We start from the raw sequence: 14,630 nt of genomic DNA, 5'->3' as shown, positions 1-14,630 counted from the left end.
CAGCAGCTGCGCACAAACCCCGCCCACGTCCACCCCCTCTCTCACTGCGCCGCTCTCCGATTGGCTGCCGATAAACCTAATCTCAGTCTTATCAATGTGCCATCTATCAACGAGAATCTGTGGCCATAACAAGCCGAAGTATAAAGTTTGTACATGCACGTGTTTACATTTATTTGACTGCCGTTTTCTAAAAAAAAAAAATACAGAACTATGTTAAAAAGCAAGCAGCTGGACCAGAGATATCAGGACATTAGGCCAGGTGAGAAAGTTTTGAAAAGAAACTATTTAGGCTATAAGTATTTTAGTTTAATCAAAAAGGATTTTTAAAGTTTTATTTAGCCCAAGCTTAATTACGGTATCATATTGAAACAATGTTCAATTTGTTATGGACAACTACATAATACATCTAATATAAACGTATGTATAACATTTGTAATTACTGAACTATTATGTATCCCTTAATCTCATTAATAGATACTATGTTAATGATTACACATTTTGCCATGAAACTTTGCTCTCTCTCTCTCTCTATATATATATATATATATATATATATATGTGTGTGTGTGTGTGTGTGTGTGTGTGTGTGTATACATATATACATACAGTGAAACCAAAAATTATTCAGACACCAAATATATACTTTTTTTATTCAGACACTTTGACCTGACCATGTTTTGCTTAAATGTTTTTCTTTAATTGTTAATGCAACCTTTTTACACCACAGACTGAACAAAATTAAGCTTGGCACCTGACCTAAATAGGAATTATCTAATTGTGTACTTAACTGATAGCTATTCAACCTAATTCATTACATACCTTTCTATCAAAGTTATGTGACATTATCAAGATGATTTTTTTCTGACACAGTTTAACTCTGAGTTCTTGTCATATTTTATTACCATATTAGCAAATAAACTGTCATAATATGAGAAATGTTGAAGGTGTCTGAATAAATTTTGGTTTGACTGTACACACACACGCTATGCAATGTTTGTATTAATACTTATATTTCTCTACTTGAAGTGGGTGTCTTATAAAACATGACTTTTTTTATCCTTATTTTTTACCAGCCTATTACAATTCTAATCAGTTAAAATGCAGCACTATAAATGCCAGAACTTGTACTTTAATAATTATTATTAATAATAATAATAGGTCTATATACACACACAGATCTTCTCTTTCAGTAAACCACTATGCTGTCTTTGTAAAGAGCAGACACTTACTGACCCCAAGACTGCTTTATCAATACAAAGTGAGGTAAACAACACATTGCAACACTATCTAGTTTCCCACCACAAAATCCATAGACGCTGTCTAGAGAGTAGTGTTCATAACAAGGCAATGAACACTCGGGCAGCAGCCCTACAGCATCCGTCAGCTCAACGCACCAAGGTTGCTGCCATCCGCTGATGGCTCCATCCATCAGTGAAACGACGTATTAGCCTCCCCTTATTTTCCGGCTTCAGCCCTCACATTTTTGTCCTTGACATGTAAGAGGTACTGTATTGATTTTTCACCATCTAAAATATTAGCCTACACACAAAAGGCCGCTCATTCAATAAATACGCGTTTATTAATGGACAGTCCTTTTAATCCAACCAGACCCATATAAATCTGGCTATGAAATGGTCTGGGAGGAGGGAAATGGCTGGCTCTAAATAATACTGCTTTACATTTGTGCCGGTTTAAATGTTTCACGGAAGACATAACACAGGTCAAACGTCTGTAATACTATATAAACAGTAAACACAGTTGCGGTGCGGTCACATTTAGCATTGTTCAGCAATTTTTCGCAGGCTAAATCCAGTCATTTCAATAGGAATGCACTTCAGAATTTCAGTTGAGGCGAAAGCTTTCCCCAGCAGATTTCACATTGGATTCAACTGGTCATGCTAATTTTCTGTGTGATTGTGCGTCATACATAACATACAAATGTCTCTAATTTGACCAAGACTTCACACAAAATAAACTGAAATTTGACAAAATCTCTAATTTTAGTAACTTTGCTAAATATTCCATTATCAAGATTGCACAGCATCGATACTACTTTAAATTGACAATTGCTTGAACACAATTGTGTGGCATTTTTTTTTAAGAGAAAAACAACAATAGACTAACATAATAAGCTACATATGTCATTAATGGAGGCAAATGACCTGAGATTCTCAATACCTTGAGACTGCAGGAGTGGAGAGGGGCAGTATATCGGGGGAGGAGGGGGTTGTATGGCGGCTGTTAGGAATTCAAAGACTTTAAGGGGCTTTAGGAGGAAATGCATGAGCAAACCTGCTGGCAACTTGAAAGTGTGAGGCTATTTATTACCCTCAATCTACCTCCCCCACTTCACTTCCTCTAAATACGCATAAAAAGCTTCTTTATTTTCTATAAAGCTAGACTTCTTATCAATGCTGCGTGATATATGTTGTAGGAGCGAATGCACGTACTCGAGAGCTCACATTATGCCATGTCAATGCTGTTAGATTGGGTTTGCGATGTGTTCGCATACTGATATCATGCAGGTTTAAATACTTATCATTATTCTGTCAGTCACGTGACCCAGTTTGTCCCAGAATGCCCGGCCCTGATGAACAGATGGGTGTTTGCATTCACCCACAATGCCTTTAATCTGTTTGATAGGGAGGGGCCATCATTCAATACTGTTACAATGAGCTCCTGTGCTGACTCATATAGTAGCACAGTATGGATGTGCCTCATGCTATTAACACCGACAAAGGTCAAGAGAAAGATACCATTTGACATTCTCAACGGTGACAGCTTTTGAACTCCAGCTATATAAAAAATGCGTATGACAAAGTGAACCATTTTCCCATAAAATGAAATCACATAGGCAGTATGTTTAATCTGAGCGGCATAACCTTGATCGCTATCTCCGGACATGCATGCTATTAACTCTTTTGTGAACCTCGCTGAAGCAATTTCCTGAAAGCGAGTGACATAAAAAGAGGGTTATTTCTTATATAGTCATTAATAATCAAAATGTCATGGACTTTTGTAAATTATGGTACAATATAAATGCATTGAAATGTTTGTGCTGTTACTATGTGCCAGCTGATGCTTACTGCTGTGGTAAACATATGGTGGAGATTAGCTACCGTGAACCACTCTGGCAGATGTGTAATGTTAGCAGGTGAAGGCTATTGACTAGTCCGCAGGGCCACTGATGATCCTGATTGCTTGAGCAGTCCCGTCTCATTACGCTTGGCTCAAGGTCAAGGATTAAGTGATGATAATAGATCCAGCATCTTACCATCCTTATGGTGAGTTGTTTGTTTGCTTGTTTGAATGTGGGTTTGTGTACTTGAGGGTGAATATGTGAGACATTTACATTGCCATTAAAGATTTATTGTTATATAGTCATCACCACAGATTTTTAAATGCAATCCCATCATTTAAACATCTTTTTTTGTTAGACTTTAAAAAGTTAGTTCACCCAGAATGAGAATCACATCATTATTTATTCATCCTCATGTCATTCAACTGCATGGCTTATTTCTTCTGTGGAACACAAAAGAAGATCTTTTGGAAAATGTCCCAGTATACAATTAGAATCAAGTATGGAAGCCCATTTCCACCAAATAAGAAACACAAATCATGTTTTGGTAAATCATAATTATTTGTGGTCGAAATCATTTGAAGAAATTAAAATTTGAGATACTAAGACTTAACTATGAGACACTTAGCATTATGAGATACATTAAGTCAAAATATTTTTTATGAGAAACTCAAAATATTTACATCAAATTGATAATAGATTAAAAGTTATAAGATATGAATTATAAGAAATTATAAGATGCTAAACCATAATTATGATATTAAGGTTAAAATAATTACAAAAAGTCATAATCATGAAATGAAAACCAAACATTTTAATATCATACTTGAATGTTTGCAAAATAATTATAACTTTTTATCTCATAATTTCCTAATTATGATTTAGCAATGCATTTTTTTTTCTTCTTTGGCTGAAATAGGCCCCATTGACTTTGATTATATGGATAAAAACTATTGAAATACATTGTCATTTCTGGGTAAACTATCCCTTTAATGCATCTCTATTTTGTTACAGTCAACAAATTTGATCTCATCTATTTCTGATGGCCTGGTGATGGGCAGTTTGAACAATTTCTTTTAAGATTAAGGTGCGGCATGAGTGGTCAAGTCCACTTCACCTGTCCCCCAGGCTATGCATCATAACACTATTGACCTTTTCACCCCTACTGACCCAAACAACAGATGAACAGCTCAATGACACATATGACTGTTGGTGTAAGATCAGCCGAGTATGTGTCTGAGTATATTTGTATGATTTGTCTGAATATGATGATTGCGCTCACTGAAATGTATTTATAAATGTTTTAGTCCTGAACTACGGCATGATTATTATTATCACCTAACACATCATACTATATAACAACCCTACAATTAACAGCTTAACATGTTATCATTGGTCTTTTCCAATGTATAGTGACCGATATGATAAATTCTCTCTCTTTTCACCAGTAATGGCCGGGGTGCAGATCGAGCGCAATAGGGAAATGTGCCGAGCTAGTTCAAATGTTAATGGTCCATCTGAAAACCCCTGCTTAGCCAGCAGGTTGAGGAACAAAAGCCCCATAGAGGTGCAGCTTGCAGGGTCTGGACATGACAAATGCAGCCGGGACCGGGGCAGTGGTTGCTGTGGAGCTCTGGGGAGGGAAAAGCGGGGGCAGTGGAATGATCAACCAAAACCCAAGCCTCATTGAGGGCGTCGCGTCGGGGGGCAGCGGGGGTCACCCCATCATCATCACCATTTCAAAGAGCCTAAGAGCGTGGAGGAGCCGAGTACGGGGTGGGGGAGGTCCGCTGACCCCGACCAGTGTCCCCGCACTACTCCATCTTCTGCGGATGGTAACGGCATGAAAGGAAGCCCCATCATCTCTACTCCCGGCACGACAGAGAGATAGGGGGCTGCTCTCTAAACAGGCCCATTACCTTGACCCCCCCCTAGAGGAAAGACCCTCACCCCCGACACTCTCACTCTTGATTTCTCATTCCGGCTCTCTTTCACGCGGAGACAAATACACAAAGGACCCAACGGGACTGCGCTGTGATGGTGGGCCTCGAGCAGGAAGAATCTGGTATGTTACACAGACGGGCGGCTAAAACAAAAGCCGGCAATTTCTCAGTTTAAAGGAGTTCTGAGTCATCAAACGCACCTTGGCAGACCACAGCCGGCCAGCCTTCCAGGCCACCAGCTCTCTGTCTTATCAAAGCAGACCCATTCCCCATGGAGGACCCCATATCACCACACATAAGAACATCAAGCAGCCTTTGTGATAATGCTCGGTCTTTACTGCCAGTGGCTTAAGCCTAAGCCCCGTGCATGTCAAAAAGCTCTGAATGTGCTGGCCAAACCCCCGCTTTGCATATAGATACTGAGCCTATTGACATATCGATTCTCCTGGCCAAGGACCCATGAAAGCAGCCAACGCAAATCCCCCCTTAATCAGCGAAAACCCCCTAAAGCGGTCTGAAGCGGGAACAAGAGCTGGTCGCTCTGCTACAGTACCCTCACAATGGCCTGGCAAATGCGCCATTATGACTTGTTTGACCCTCCTCTCCAAGTGCACTGGCCACTTTGAGAGGGTAATTAACCCATCTTTCTCCCTCCCCTTGATACAATTACAATAGAGGCACAGCATTCCTCAAGCGATCTCATGCACTTGCGCCGGGGAAGGGGGCCGAGTGCGTCAGAACAAACACAAAGAGATTAAAGGTTTAGTCCTTGAGAAGTAAATGAAGAGGGAAAAGTTAATGAGCTGTTTGGATATCATATTCTCGTACAGAATGATATGATGCACGCTCTAAAAAGTCACCACGGACTGCTGTCCGCAACCCATTTTATTTCTGTAATGTGAAGTATTTCAAAGAGGACAAGCAACTAGATTGTGAAAAGTGGGTGTTACATACCTGAATGAAGGAAGAACGAATGAGATTTTGCTAAAACAATGCTTAAATAGCTGTTTGGCTGTTAGTTAATTTTAGGTCATAGGTTTTCAAACTGGGGTGTAAATTCATAAAACAAAAGCAGATAGATAGATAGATGGATAGATAAATAGATAGACATTAGTGCTGATCGCAACTAATCGCATCCAAAATAAAAGTTTTTGTTTACATAATGTGTGTGTATTATGAATATTTAATATGTATAGCTATATAAAGACATACACAGTATATATTTTGAAAATATTTACATGTATTTGCATGTATATATTTACATTCATATAATTTATACTACATATAAATATATTTAATATATAAAATGTAACATACTTTTCTTAAATATATACATGCATGGGTGTGTATTTATATATACACAATAAATATACACAGTACACACATATATATTATGTAAACAAAAACTTTTATTTTGTATGCGATTAATCGTTTGACAGCACTATTATATATATATAAGGTGCTAATAATTTAAGGTACGATAAATACATTATTATCATTATTATTACATGTTTAATTCTGCTTTTTAAAGACTGGAAGGCATGAGATTAAATAATTATTTTATTCTTCAGATTTATACATCTTACTGTATAAAATACATTATCAACTTACATGAAAATATACTTGTATATTATGAAGATGATCAAATGTGTGGGAGCTTGTCAAAGCATGTGCTTCTCAGTTTGTCAAATGCTACACTGGAGCTATAATATGATATAAACTATCTTTGTATTTCTACATCTGTAGTACATGCAGTCCACACAGTATCTGACAGTGTGATATAAAGAGATCTCTCGCTCTATCCATCTCTAGTGTGCTTCTTGAATGCAGAATGAGCACCTCCTATAATCCACTCCTCTGAGGGAAATGCAAAGGGGGAAAAAGAGAAGGGAGATGAAAGAGGGCTGGGTAGTTACGATGGATTACAGTCTCAGCGAGGCAGTGGGGGAGGCCAGTGCACTGATAATATTTAACCAGGCCCGGGTGGACCATCTGGAACCACCCCCCCTTCATCAACAGTCCAGGTCTCACATCTGGGTCCTCCTCCGAAGGAGTAACTCGCATTTGCCTTCAAATGAATAATGCTGTCTTTACATGATTCTGAAAGAAGTTCAACACTCAACTCCCATGACCTCACTCAAAACAATTCTAACATGATTATACACACTGTAGATCACTTAATTTGGTCAACCATCTGAAGCGCTCACACACAACGCTCAAAAATGTTTTATGCAGATGTCACATTCCTGAAAATTTCGAAAACAATCTTCAATTACTTTCAGGACATGATCTATTTTGAGTCCCTTGCTTCTTCCTTACTGTGAGGCCTGCAGTTTATACTATTAGTTAGGTTGGGATTCCCCCTAATTCTCCAGAGCAGCTGCAAACCCATGTGGGGGTTGCGGTGAGGAGGGAGGGAGTACATGAACAGGAACAAACACCCTGACCCCCGGCCCAATTGGCCGGCCATTCTGGTCCCCATTCCGAAAGCCACTGCACTTCCCGTCCCCAAACTCCAGTCTAAGAAAACAAGCATGCTGTCACTCTAGAAGCCCTTCCACATATTTCAGCAGACCAGATTTCTTTTGGATGAGACGGAAGTTGGACTGGAGCATATGTGCACTGAGCTACAGTATATTTCTTCAGTATAATTACAGCTCATTTTTGACGTCGCATGCGATTCGATAATCTGCATCTAAACAAAAGTTACAGTTACTTTCAGCACCTTTTAAACTGAGGTCTGTCTCTAATACAGCTAAAAAAGTAGAGGACATGATCAATAAAACAGATTTGCCCTTTAATCCCCATGCAAATGCAAACACATGCAATACATTTCTACGAAAGATTTATCTTGTTGAAGAATATGTGCTGACAACCTTGAGAAACAAAACGAGTGCGAAACCAGTCAATGTCTGTTAATCCAACATTAACATATGACATAGTTCTAACAATGGAATATGTGGTAGACTGATTAAAGGTTGGAAAATAGAAAGGTTTTAAACCTTAAAGGAACAGTTCACGGTTTCATTCAGTAATGATTTATTGACTCATGTTATTCCAAGCCCATATGATTTCCATAGAGGACAGCGGGACTTAAAAAAAATAAAATAAAATACATATTGAAAGTGAATGGGAACTGGGTCTGTCAAAAAACAAAAACAAAAAAAGCACCATAAAAGTATCATAAAACTACTGTAGTCCATATGACTCATACATTACATTCAATGTCTTCTTAAATAATGCAATAGCTTTATGTGAGGAACAGACACATATTTAAGTTAGTTAATGACTGCAAATGATAAATCAACACCATTTTGGCAGAAGTTTTCATGTGCATTGTAACCAAATGTTGATATTAAACAGTGCATCAAAACGTGTCATATATAGCTCGCAAATCAAATATAAGGAAAGAAAGGCAATACATTTTTTTTTGCCATTAGTCTTGGCAGGCCCAGTCCTTATTCACTTTCACTGTATGGAAAAAAGGAGGCCAAGATTATTCAAAACATCACCTTTTTTGACCACAGAATTCTTCGGATTAAAACTTAACCCTGTTTTGTTTGGGTTCAAGTAGCAGTTTGGTTCCCTACATTAGCTTCCTGAACACGGATCAGCAGCAAGAAGAAGCAAGGTCGATTGTGTTCATATTTTAGCCTCTTAAGATAATATGGTTGTACAATAGCATCACTGTTTAGTATCTGTGAATGAGTAGAATTCCTAATTAAATTTATTTAAAGTCCAGGAAATATTTAGTATGATACGAGCACAGAAAAAAAAATATGGTTTCAACTCAATGCACAAATGAATTCTAAACTAATTATAAATGGAAGAAAGCACACGAACAAAACCACAACATTCCCCACTATCTAGACTCTCCATGCCAGAAGAAAAAACACTCCTGTAAATGTCAATATACTGTTTTTACTTTGCCTTCAAGCCAGGACACTGAGACTGAAAAGGGCTGAGCTCAGCAACTTCACTCAGAGGTTTTGTCCCTCTCTTCCTGAGAGTTTTTAAGGTTCAGATATCTCATAACTTGAAGTAAACTTCATACTTAACAGGTATCTGCTCAGCAAAAAAAAAAAAAAAAACACTCTACACACTTTGGGATGCTTTTGAAAAATAAATAAAAGTCCCCAGAGAAACCTGATAATGAAATTACAAGTCAAAACTATTAGCTGGCACAATCATGACAAAATCTGCTGTTAACAAAGGGATTGATGTGACTCAGTGTAATACAAGACTCCTAAAGAAGTGCTTGAAAACATGCCATCCATACATACTTATCAATGTGACTGTTCCTGTGCGATTATGTGATTTAATCAAGGATTTCAGTACATTCTGTGCTTTAGCAATAGGAACTAAATATTATCTTGTGCTTTGCGAACTCAAAAGATTTATAGGCCTCTACTGAGAACATTTCTCTATTGACCCATCTGTAGATATAGACTACTGTTAAAACATTTGGAGTTGGTAAGCTTAAGTCTCACCAATGCTGTATTTATTTGATGAAAAATATGCATTAATATTGAGAAATAGTATTACAATTTAAAAAGGACTGTTTTCTATTTTAATATATTTTAACTTCCTGTAATGGCAAAGCAGTCTTCATTCTAACACGATCCTTAAGTGTAATGTGTCCTTGCTGAATAAAAGTATTAATTAAAAAAAACTGATTTCAAATGATTAGCTACTACTAAAATGTATGTTCATTCTGTGTTGGATATCAAAATGTAAGGTTTGGTTGTTCTGACATAAGAAATATTAGCTAGATCCACACAAGCTTCATGCTTACAATATATAATCTCAGATTTGACCCCAAAGAACATGTAAATTAGTCCTTTTGTACAATTTTATTTCAGCAGTTTCTAACTACCAGTCTTCATTGGGGGAAAAAAAGAATAGCCGTTGTCAGCTGCCACAGGGCAGAGCACAAAATCAAAGCAGATATGCTAATAGCAACTCTTGGACACAATTAACGAAAAGGAACTCGCTCCATGTGCCACGAATGATTAGCAAATGAACTTTTCCTTTTGATGTAGACGAAAGAGGCGGCTTATTCCTCCCTCCTTCCTGCCAGCCTCCTCAATCGGTTCATTCCAGTGAGCTGCTGGACTGGCATGATTAATACGGACATGGTGGCCAAATAGGTTTACTAGCCGTTAATTATATGAAATTGTTCCTAAATCAAGGCATCACATTTCCATTTTTTACCAAACAAATATGTAATAGGCATTCATTCCATATTCAAAATAGACATTTTCTGAACATCCAAGCAGAAATCAGCAGTGGATTTAATGCGACAATCTTCTGTTTGAGGAATTCACAGCTTATTGCAGTCAACCGCTGCCAAATCTGTATCTGACGGTGCGCCAGTGACTTCCAGTTCACGCAGAGACACAAGTTGTATTTGCTCTCGCAGAAATGTCATCATTAACTCCTCAATATCCACAGAGACTGGCTTAAAACTGTCAGTAATATTTATAAAGCAAATCGTTATGTAACACATTCAAGAGAGAAATAAGCGTGCCAAAAGCAAATTCACAAAATGCAGGAGGTTAGCGCAAGATGTTTTTGTCAGCACAAGTTCTCCTGAAGCTAATATTTGTTTTTGGGGTTTTTTTCCTCAATAAAAAGGCTTTTGGAAAAAGTAGCTATAATTTCATTTTCTTCACTGGTCAACAAACAGTTTAGAGGCTGTTAGTTAGCTTGATAGCTTTAGTCTGCACATGTATAAAAGTATTTCTAAATATTCCTGTGAGTTAAATACTTTCATGTACAGTTTAATGGGTATAGTTAGTATGGGTACTATCATAAGTGTGCCATAGCTCATTACTTGTGTGTGTGTGTGTGTGTGTGTGTGTGTGTGTGTGTGTGTGTGTGTGTGTGTGTGTGTGTGTGCGCGCGCGTGTTAAACTGTAATCCTTTTACAGTAGCACACGCAGTCAGGAGTAATCTGTCATTAGGAGGACACTGCTGGTTCCTGTCATTGAGTCATGCCTTCACTAAATGAGGTCAGACTGATGTGTTGTTTTAATCAACCCAACCTGCCTCCATTAATTATTCAGCACCTTAGTGGATAGGGAGCCCTACGGCCAGGGAAGAGGAACAAGGAGAGAGCGAGAGACAGCTCACAACTAGACAAGGCTACCGTATTAGAGGAAATACAAACAGATATATTGAGCAGGTAAAGTAGGCAATGAAACTACGTGTTAAATATGCATATTTGGCATAAACACAAATATCAACAATATCAGCACACAGAAAATGGAAAACTAATGGTAAAAATATTAAAGCATTAAAGCAAAGTATTGAGAGCTGTTCCATTAACAACACCCACGATCCACCTCACACTCGGTCAGCCCATCACATCGTCCACGCCGCAGTAAAATGTCAGCAGCCGTGGAGTGTAAAAGTGTAAATGCGAGGTGTGAGGGAGGACAGCATTTGGGTCACAGGGTTTCACACCAAGCATCAGGCACTCACACAACAAAGAAATTCAAACAAGAAACACAGAGAACTTCATGACAATACACAACAATAGGGGGCAGTCGTGGCATAATGGATAGAGTCGGACTTGTAACCCAAAGGTCGTGGGTTTGAGTCTCAGGTCCGGCAGGGATGGGGGAGTGAATAACCAACACTCTCTCCACCCTCAATACCACGACTGAGGTGAGACCCTTGAGCAAGGCATCGAACCCCCAACTGCTCCCCGGGCGCCGCAGCATTGGCTGCCCACTGCTCCGGGTGTATGTTCACTACTGTGTGTACACTTGGATGGACACTGGATTAAATGCAGAGCACAAATTCTGAGTATGGGTCACCATACTTGGCCACACACCGCTTCCCTTTCCCTTTCAATAAGATTTCACAGTAAGGGAACTGGTAACAGATAATTTTGTCCTCAATTTTAAGTAGTACTTGTTTTCTGTGATAAGTTTCAGACTTTTTCCTGCAGCAAAATTTTGATTACTGGATTCACTTAAAACATGTAATATTCCGCAATAATATAATATCATAATTGTAAAAAAAAAAAAAAATGTATCTAATGCTTTTATTCAGCGAGGACACATTAAATAGATGAAAAGTGACAGTAAAGACATAGCTGCGCATCAAAATGAAGTTACGGTTACGGCTTGGAGTTATACGGTGTTCTGCCTTTTTTACACTCCATTAAAGTCTGCTGCATTTTAATTACGGTGTAGACAAACAAATTAGATCACGATCTACCAAACAGCTCCATATAACAAAGCACTGTAAAGACTAGACACCTTGACAGCAATACATAACCGTGAATAACCTTTAAAGAATGGCTGCTGAATAAATTATATTTTAAAATATATTAAAATAGAAAACTGTTGAATTACAATAATAATATTTCCCATTATTACTGTTTTTCTTACTGTATATCTGATCACAGTAATGCAGCCTTAGTAAGCATTAGAGACTTTCAAATGTATATTATATTATATTCTTGTTTAAATAATTTTGGTTGGCCATAAAATAATCAGTCAAAATTGTTATAGCCTATCCACACATTATTAAATTGCAACTAAATCATGATAGTGCTACAAATATAATATGGTTTTCTATGTGTAAGGGAACCATGGTCTTTCGTGTGATTGATGCCTCTATTATGGCTAGCGGTGTTTAAAACTGAATTAAATATATTCATGCACACTCACTAAAAGAAAGAAAAAAATACTCCCACTCGGACACAAATACACACCACACAAGACAGCGATAGAGAGATCCCAAAATATTCCATTCTTCAGCAAAAAATAAAGCACAGCATAGAAAGGTGTCACGCTGCTTTCCACCTCCCCTTTCTGTTCCCTCCTTTCCTCTCTTCACTTTTTCTGTAAGTACACATATCTCAGGATGGGGTCTGGAGATTTATGAGCTATAGTGAGAAGTGGGCCAGAAAGCCCTCCCCGGCTCTGGATCTGCTTTGCCGCCTCCCTCACGTCTTTTATTTCCATCCCTCCCTCTCTGGTTACAGCGCTTTCTGCTCACATTACCCTCTGTTGAGTGATAAACATTGTCTGTGGGCAATAAATTCAGTCTGAGCCTGACAGGCCTCCAATAAACCAGTCTATTCTCTCACTGTGAGGAGGCTTTGGTCTGGAGGCCCACAGGAAGGGAATGCAGACACACACTCACACACTCCCATACACACAAATATAAAGACAAACAAGTTAAGAGAGACAAGATACATGTGGCGTACGTCATACACATCAAAGGCACAAATAAGGAACAAACACAGGAGACATATTCATATACACTCCCACAAAGAAACAATGATCAACAAGCATCTGATTAAAACCCGTTTGAAAGAAACTAGCTGAATATAACCAATAATCATTTACCTACATTTCACTGCTGGTTATACCCTGTATAATTGTGTATGTGACAAATAAAAATCTTGAATCTTAATCAAGCTTTCAGAAAGCCTCAGTATGCAATTAATGTTTGCTTATCATACACGCAATGATTTCAGTTGTAAAAAGTGATTAAAAGGCACCAATTAAAAGCAAATTTCTTAAATGTGTCTTTATTTCTTTTTCATTGACCATAATGGCATTGCTGTTCTGCTTCAGCTCACTTTTATATCACCTAAAACCACAGTACGCCCACTTATGGTGCTTTACTCAAGGCAACTGGCTAACACTACAATGAGCGGTTAGATTACAATTTGGCAAGCAAATTTATCCAGTAAAGGCAAATGCCACCTGCTGCAGTTAGCAAGTAAAACTTCAAGTACCAGGCAGGCAGTAAAAAAACTTTGAGTTTGAGTAGGAAATAGCAAGTATACGGCATTTGGAGGATAAATTAATTTGTTTATAAAAGCAAATTATGTTTTTTTTTCAGGATAGAAATATTAAAAAGGTTTGCTATATTTCAAAATTTTGGTTGGACGAAGGATTATTTTCTGCATCGTTGTTATTTTACAAGTTTCCATTGGCTTTTGTTCACTGGAATAGTAATAGACAGGACCTTTGAATTAGGGCTGGGCGATATATCGCATGCGATTGTCATGACAAGCTACACAATATTGCGTTCATAATCGAAGGCGATTCATCTGCGATAATGAACGCGATATCGCATAGCTTGCCAGTGAACTCTGAGACGAGACGGCTCTGTCTAAAATCTTTCACCAAAATCTTAAATAGTTATGAATTGCCATGAGATTGTGTTGTAAAATCAGCCTGCTATTTAGCCATTTCATACTGGCAGTTCATTCTTGGGAATCTGCCAATAGTTTTCCCAACTTTTTTTTTTTTAGTTAATACTGAATAAATACGGTGTAAAATTTAGTTCTTTGATTTCAGTTTTTATTTGCTATCATGAAACTGTATTATCTGTATTTTATAAGCTAATGGTCATCTTCTCTAGATAGCAGCATTGGTATCAGCCACAAAAAAAACAACACTGGTCGACCACTAGAATGAACCATGACACAGCATCTGGCAATTTCTTTTCCTACAATGTTCTAAAAGATCTAATAAGTTAGCAAAGATCTTATAACACCAAAGAATGATGACTGAAATCAAACAGTGTAGCTTCAAAAGCTAGCAGACTCTCAGAGTTCCAGCAACAGCACATGC

The 14,630-nt window shown here is 38.0% G+C and overlaps 1 protein-coding gene and 1 long non-coding RNA gene across 3 annotated transcripts in view; one reads left to right on the top strand and one right to left on the bottom strand.

The window, feature by feature from the left end:
- LOC306868842 (retinoic acid receptor alpha-B) overlaps nt 1-14,630 on the bottom strand; it is a 148,801-nt gene that overhangs the window by 36,093 nt on the left and 98,078 nt on the right. The gene's annotated exons all lie outside the window — the stretch shown is intronic.
- On the top strand, nt 974-6,213 carry LOC306868843. The gene is made up of 3 exons (XR_013784136.1): nt 974-3,284; nt 4,094-4,307; nt 4,528-6,213. It is a non-coding gene; the product is annotated as an uncharacterized lncRNA (long non-coding RNA).

This window comes from Barbus barbus, assembly GCF_936440315.1.
Source record: "Barbus barbus genome assembly, chromosome: 4".
Lineage (NCBI taxonomy): Eukaryota > Metazoa > Chordata > Actinopteri > Cypriniformes > Cyprinidae > Barbus > Barbus barbus.
The sequence above is the reverse complement of the archived record's forward strand: the minus strand, read 5'-3'. Positions and strand labels throughout refer to the sequence as shown.